This window comes from Adiantum capillus-veneris, chromosome 19 (assembly GCF_014529385.1).
Source record: "Adiantum capillus-veneris isolate H3 chromosome 19, ASM1452938v2, whole genome shotgun sequence".
Lineage (NCBI taxonomy): Eukaryota > Viridiplantae > Streptophyta > Polypodiopsida > Polypodiales > Pteridaceae > Adiantum > Adiantum capillus-veneris.
Window position 1 is genome coordinate 93,764,937 of NC_140949.1, and position 7,226 is coordinate 93,772,162.

The window sequence follows — 7,226 nt, forward strand, 5'->3', positions numbered from 1 at the left end:
ATTGAATGACCGTGTTTACCTCCCATTTGGCATGCTCACTTTGCTACCATAGATCCCATCACTGTTACTTTATTGAAGACCCCATTCCCTTCATTGTTGAGGCATTACATTGCCACAAAAACACTCTCTCTTACTCTACTTTCATGCTACGGTGGTACACTTTTCAAATGTGGTCAATGCATGCTAAGGTGGTACACTTTTTGTGGTTAAAACCAAAGCTTGAATGCTTGTGCTTTTTGGCACTTGTAAACCTTATAAACCTTAAATCCCGAGGGGACAATGATGAAGCGAAGAGGGAACGTGGCCCAACTTACCTACCACGAGAGAGAGAGAGAGAGAGAGAGAGAGAGAGAGAGAGAGAGAGAGAGAGAGAGAGAGAGAGAGAGAGAGAGAGAGAGAGAGAGAGAGAGAGAGAGAGAGAGAGAGAGAGAGAGAGAAACTCTATAGAAGCTCAAAAAAGACAGCTCTCAAAGGAACAAAAGAACCATGGATGCTGAGAAGCAACTGCCTAAAGAATTAGGCATTGAGGGGCACAAAATAGTAGTACCTTGAACATCAGGGGAGACAAGGTTTAGGATTGAATGCATTCCACTCTCATGGGAAAGAAGAGCATTACGATGACAATTAGTTGACTCATTTTGTGACTTTATGGTGTAGGTTTATGGGTTGCATGTGAGGTATTTTGTGTGTGAAGCAAGTGGTTGTTGGCATGCCCCCAAAATCCAATCTCCACGCCAAGGAAAATTTTGTTGCAGTAAGGAGCAGGTCCATCAGGAATATGGCCTTAGCCTCGTAGGGGAGAGTCCATGATAGCTGAGCAACAATGATGTGCCCAAAGGCATGTGGTTCACTGCATTTGAAGAGCCCAAAAGAGGAAGTCCAAAGGTACACTGTAAAATAGTGAAGCTAGAGTTTTATAAGTCACTCATTCTGCAACACCATAAGATATACTAGGAGACTCCTATAAATTACACTATTTCTATTGTCTATGCCCGTGCTTTTGTTCTAGAAAATTGCACAACTGGTAACACAACTTGAAAGAGCCCAAGAAAGAAGAAAGACTGGGAAAGAAAACCTATTGCTTGGACCGTGTCCTCTAAAGAAGCTGTGGCCAATGTCATAAAGAAAGGCACTTATGCCCATAAAGTTAACAGGTGGAGAGAGGCCAATGGGGCCACACAAGTTATGGCATCACCTCTACTCAATGTGAAGCTTGAAGGGAAGCATGAGGTAGAGAAAATGGTCACTAAAAATGTGGATTTGGAAGACCATATATTAGTATCAAAGAAAATGGTTAGCACCTTCAATGAGAGGGTTGATGAGAAGAAAGAGTAGCTGCAGAGAATGAATGTAGACTTGGAGGCAGCAAAGACAAACATGCACATACAAGAAGGTCTCTCGAATGGCGTAGCTGTATTTTGAAATAAGCTGGAATATTCTCAATGCCAATTGGAAGCAATAGAGGTAGTGGGTGAAATTGCAAACATGGAGGAAATCATAAGACTCCGTGCTGATATTAAAGCTGCAAAGGAAGTTTTATAGCTTCTAGGAGCTTCAAAGATGCCTAACTATGAGAAGTGTAGAGAGGGATAGGGTGCAATGATTGCTTGACCAAGATATCCGCAAGCTAGAGTTTTGCAAAGAAATACTTAAAATGCTGGGAAAAAATCATGTGCACACAATTCATCTATTTCCTCTGTCAAACAACCATAAATAAAGTTGTCTCATCATCGAAGACGTTCTTGCATCGTGCGGCTTGGGATTTACTAACAATGAGGTAATGGGTGTTTGTATGCTCCAATGCAAACACCCCTACCATCTCTTATGCTTTGCACATTTGTGTGGAAGTAGCAATATGTGCATGTACAATGACTGCAATCAAGTATTGTTGATGCTGCATGACGAATGTGTTCACCCTTAGTTTCCAAGAAGTCTTTATTAGTTGGTATGTTCATTTGCAAACACAGATCACTTTCATACGTAGTAGATTGCACCAGGAAATTGGTGAGGGGAGCACCTAGAGACATAGAAATGATCTTATAGTTGGTAGAAACTTCCTCTAGAGTGGTAGAAACCATTATGGGATTGGTGGAATCCACATTGGACGTGCTAGAAAGGATCCTTAGAATGATAAACCATAAGCTTGGGATAAGTAGAAAGCACCACTAGACCTCCTAGAAACCACAATTGCTTGCACTATAAAGCAGTGAAGGCCTACGTAAAAACTAGTGACCTGGCATTAGAAAGAGAATGGGGTCTAGGAGGGCCTCTTTATTTGGAAGTTTAAGGAATTCAAACCTTTAATATTAAGAAAGTAATCTAATGACAACTTTTGAATTCAAACAGGCAAAACGGCTAGTTTATTTGAATTCAAAGTTTCCCCCAAAATGGAATTTAAAATCTAGCGGGTAAAATCATATCATTCAGCATATCTATGGAAAGAGCTTGGTGTGTAGATTGCAGATGTATGATCTCCGCTCAAATTGGAGATCATATGTGGGAGTTATGGAAGGACGAAAATCATAAAATTTTCCACCTCCTTTTTGAGGGGAAAAGTGCATCCTTTGACCACTCTAACACATTTCTTACACACCCACCATTCTTGCACACATGGTGTACACCTATTTGTCAAAATGTTAATCACCTCCATAAGCTCATGGAAAATAAAGAGGCCCTCCTACACCCCATCCTCTTCCTAATGTAGAAACTAGTCTAGAAAGCACACGAAGACATTATTTCTAGTACTGTTATGGTAGAAACCGATAGACTGCACCTGGACATTGGTGGAGGAGCACCTAGTGCCATAGGAATGATCTTATAACTGGTAGAAACCTCCCATAGATTGGTATACACCATTCTGGCACTGGTGGAATCCATGTTGAACATGCTAGAAATGATCCTTGGAATAATGAACCATAAGCTTCAGATGAGTAGAAAGCACCAGTAGACCTGCTAGAAACCACAATTGCATGCACTATAAAGTAGTGAAGGTCCATGTAAAAACCAGTGACCTGGTAGAAACTAGTCTAGGAAGCACACCATGACATTGTTTCTAATCGTGCAATGGTAGTGACCAATAGAAACCATTTTGGACATGCTAGAAATCCAATGTTGAAAGAAATCATTATGAACTTCTTGAAAGAAAATGGATACAAGCCATACGGCTAGGATGAAATAAAATGGATACATTATGAAACCACCGATACAATGGTGGAAACCCTCAATATAGTGGTAAAAAAACACCAATACAATGCTAGAAACCACCTATACAGTGGTGAAACCTATTGAAATTGGTCAAATGTAGTTGGGTTTTAAGATTTCTTGGTGGGTATTTTATTTTGTGGTGGTGTAATTAAGTAATAAAGTGGTTGAAACCACCAATACAAGGGTGGAAACCCTCAAGATAGTGGTAAAAACCACCAATATAGTGGTGGAAACCACCGATAAAGTGCTCCAGGTCTTTTTTGTACATTGTGCAAGTGGTCTTGAAGGCTCACAAGCTAGTTCATCATTGAGACTTCAAGCACACCTCATTTTAAGAGCATTACCAAAGTGCAAGGTGTGAGCCCCAGTGGCACCACAAGCAGTCCTCGAGTGCAAGTGAAGCATCAAGCATGCCAAATAGCAATGACTTTGGTAAGAGAAACATGGAGGTTGTTCAAAAATATTTGGATGCTATCGTCGATGGAATTGAGAAGTCGATACCATGTGATGACAAAGAGTCTCCCATTGGGGTTCCCCACTAGAGCTTCTTGTCTTCCAAGAAGGAGCGCTCTATCAAAAGGGAGAGGCAAGATGTGGAGATGGCCAAGAAGTCATCTCAGGAGGTTGGTGAGAAAGATGTGGATGTTGTCATCAATAGAATTGAAAAGTTGATACAACAAAAAATTGGTGTGAATGCCCAAGGATATCTGATTGATGGGACCCTATATAGCTTTGTGTCTTCCAAGAAGAAGCACACTACTCGAGTGCACCATAGTGGGTAAGCCTAGTACTCCACTCTTAACCCTACAAGTTTACAAATTGTGTTATGTACTTATTGCTATCTTTTTTGTCCATGCAGAGCCAGAAACAATGAGACAACGCTTGGAAACGCGACACACTCAAATACAATCATGGAAGGAGATCTCAAAGAAAGGGAGGGACCGAATGTGGAGATATATAAGCAGTCATCATCGGACCACAAAAGAGGCAAATCCAAATCACATGAGACCCATGCATGCAAAAAGATTTCAGCATGGACATGAAATGCTTGTCAAATTCTCTATACCTAGGACTGCTTGTAGTTGTGCAATGCAAAGTCTCGATAGTACAGTGTGCATTAGCAAGCAAGCATGATCTATGTGTTGTAATACCAGTGTGCATTTTTGTTTTCCATTGTACAATTAAAAATCCTTTGGAATTCTAATGTGCATTAGCCTCGTAATTCCTTTTGGAACTGAATATAACAACTACTTTTTGTCCATTTTCATTGTCTGACGTAAGTGTTGTTATATGGTTTGAGAAATTAATTCTAAACAAATGGGCACTTTGGTTGTTCAATACATGTACATCTTGTGCTTATTCATGTTTTCACAATCGTGCTCAAGGTGTAAAGGAGAAGCAAGAAATGATGCCATTACAAAGGAGGATAAACTTGCATTGTTTCCCTTGCATGACGTAAACTATGGCCCGGACATGGTGAATCAGAAAGGCCAGGCGGCTCAAAAGACAGAGAACTCAGTCCAAGAAGTTCTTGAAGCGTAAAATGATGCGCATGAGGAAAATTCACGAGTACTCCAATTATGTACATCCCTCTGGGGATGTCATTTTGCTGATTGGTACCCTTTGCCGGACCCAATATGGGTGACAACGCTGAAGGAATAGGATAAGCGGGCCCTCATACTTGATTTGAATGGCCTTTTAGTTACCATTGTAGAGACCCGCTTTGGTGAACAACCTGCTGTATATGCTGGAGAAATGATAAAGTACACATGCACTCTGCCCTCTCGAGAAGTGTATTGTTGCAAAGACATCCATAGCTTCTTGGATCGATGCATCATTTCTTTCAATGTGTTTATATGGAGCAGTTGCATGATCCCTAAAGTGGAAGGAATTCTAGACAGTGTCTTCAAATCATAGCGGTCTTTGCTATTAGGTGTTATTTCATAGCAAGATTGTAAAAGGGCGCCTTGGCTGATGCGCAATAAGCTTCTATTCTTCAAAGAATTGAAGTTATTTTGGAGAAAAAATAAGTAGCTTAGGCGCGACAACACTCTTATAATTGATGATAGCATATACAAAGTGTGCCAGAAGGATGAAGGAACTTGGCTTCTTACTCCCAAGTTGGAGGACTAGACTGAAAAGCAGCAACAAGACTTCTTAGGAGACACTTTAAAACACTTGCTGCTTCTATGGTTACAATCGCGGAGGACGGTAATGCTCATGCGACTAACTACATATTTAATATCGACAAGGATGCATTTTTTGATGCAATCATAAGTCATTTGGCAATCGATCAGAAAACTCACGACGAAGCCCAATGGAGGGAAGTGATCCGGAAGCGACAAATGGAGGCCGAATTAGAAGCTCAAAGGCATGAGAAGGAACGGCAAGAGAGGGAAAGAGTAGAGAAGAGGAAGCAAAGAAACCAAAGGTCAATTCAAAATGCCGATGGAAAAGTAAACAATCAAAACCCCAACAAAAATAGCAAACCTTTTATAAACTCTCTTAATAGCTTTTTTAAACCTTTTATAATGATGGGAATCACCCTTTTAATATACAAAAAAAATCATTAGTTTGTGACATTTTTGAGGGAAAACCTATGTGTGACTACTAGCAGGCTTGCTGCATTGTTCCTTTTGCTGGTGATTTTGAGTATAAATAACCTTTTTAATGGTAGAAACCACTCATGGAGTGGTAGAAAGCATTCTTACATAGGTTCTAGCATGGTGAAAACTAGTCTAGAAACCATATATCAAGTTGTGATAAAAACATGTCCTAGTAGAAACCAATGACAGATTCCAATAGAAACCATTTAGAAACCTAATTTCCTGAAAGATCTTGCACCAAGATGCTTGAAAGAAAAATTGGACAAGAAACAACATAAATTTTTAGAAACAGTGAGATGGTTTGAGAGGAGAAGAGGCAATAGCCAAATGCAGTACATTCTTATGAGCGGATTTGAGAAGAGAAGAGGTGACAACCAAATGTAGTACATTCTTATGAAAGGATTTGAATACATTGTCCATATTTTTCAACACTCATCCTCCTCAGTGGATACTCTATTGTCTACCTCCAGATCTATCAGCATGCTGTTATATAATGCCTCGTAAACTCCTAATGCCATTCTATATAGATTATGTAACTCTTCACTTCTTCCATGGAAATTTTGATGGCTCCCACAAGGTGTGAGTACAAAAGAGTAAATGGATTTTGCTGGAGGATGGTGTACATTCTTCCATAAACTACTCCATAGACATCCTCGTTTATTCCAAAGTAGGACCCCCTATTATAAGTATTTCCCCATCTATCTTGCATGTGCCTTTTCGCCCTGTGCTTCAACTCAATGCACTTGAGAACATAAAACTCTACACCTTCATCATTGCTGGTTTTGCATTGAATGCAAAGTTGTCTCCAACTGTGGCAGCATCACTCAAAGCATCATGATGGCTTGCGTACAAGGGCTCATCAGCATCCTCTTCATAATCACTATCTAATGCATCAATTGGGAGAATAATGTGATACATCCAGCTTCCAACATAGGCCTTGTTTGTGCATCTTTGCCAAGCCCCTTGCAAGCACCAAGTGCATAAGCATGCTAGCCACCTAAAACTAAGCGCTCAGGCATGGGAAGAATTGTATCTATTAACACTATGAATGGAGCGAGATTGAGGAATAGCTTCAAAATCCCACCTGATGTTGCGCTCTACATCCCCTTCTATGATCTCCCAAAAAAAGCTGCCTACTATATTTGAATCTGAGCACTTGAGCCGTAGAAAGGCCACGACATCTCTTGTGCATTTCATAGGTACACCATCTAACTTGAGTCTCTTTTGTATCAAAGATCTCTTAGTAACTGCACTTGTTCCATCATGTTCACCCTTGCCATGACCTGAGCAAAAGAATTTTCATAGCATTTCAGTACGTATGAGCTGTTTGTATCATGCAACAAAGTAAAATGATCACTTTGCCTTGAATTGGGATGCTGCTCCATCTGATCACACCCAATGATACTTTGGTACCAG

At 40.3% G+C, this 7,226-nt stretch overlaps 1 pseudogene; it reads left to right on the forward strand.

The window, feature by feature from the left end:
• The first annotated feature begins 840 nt into the window (after positions 1-840).
• On the forward strand, positions 841-1,542 carry LOC147434482 (uncharacterized; annotated as a pseudogene).
• Positions 1,543-7,226: the final 5,684 nt, after the last annotated feature.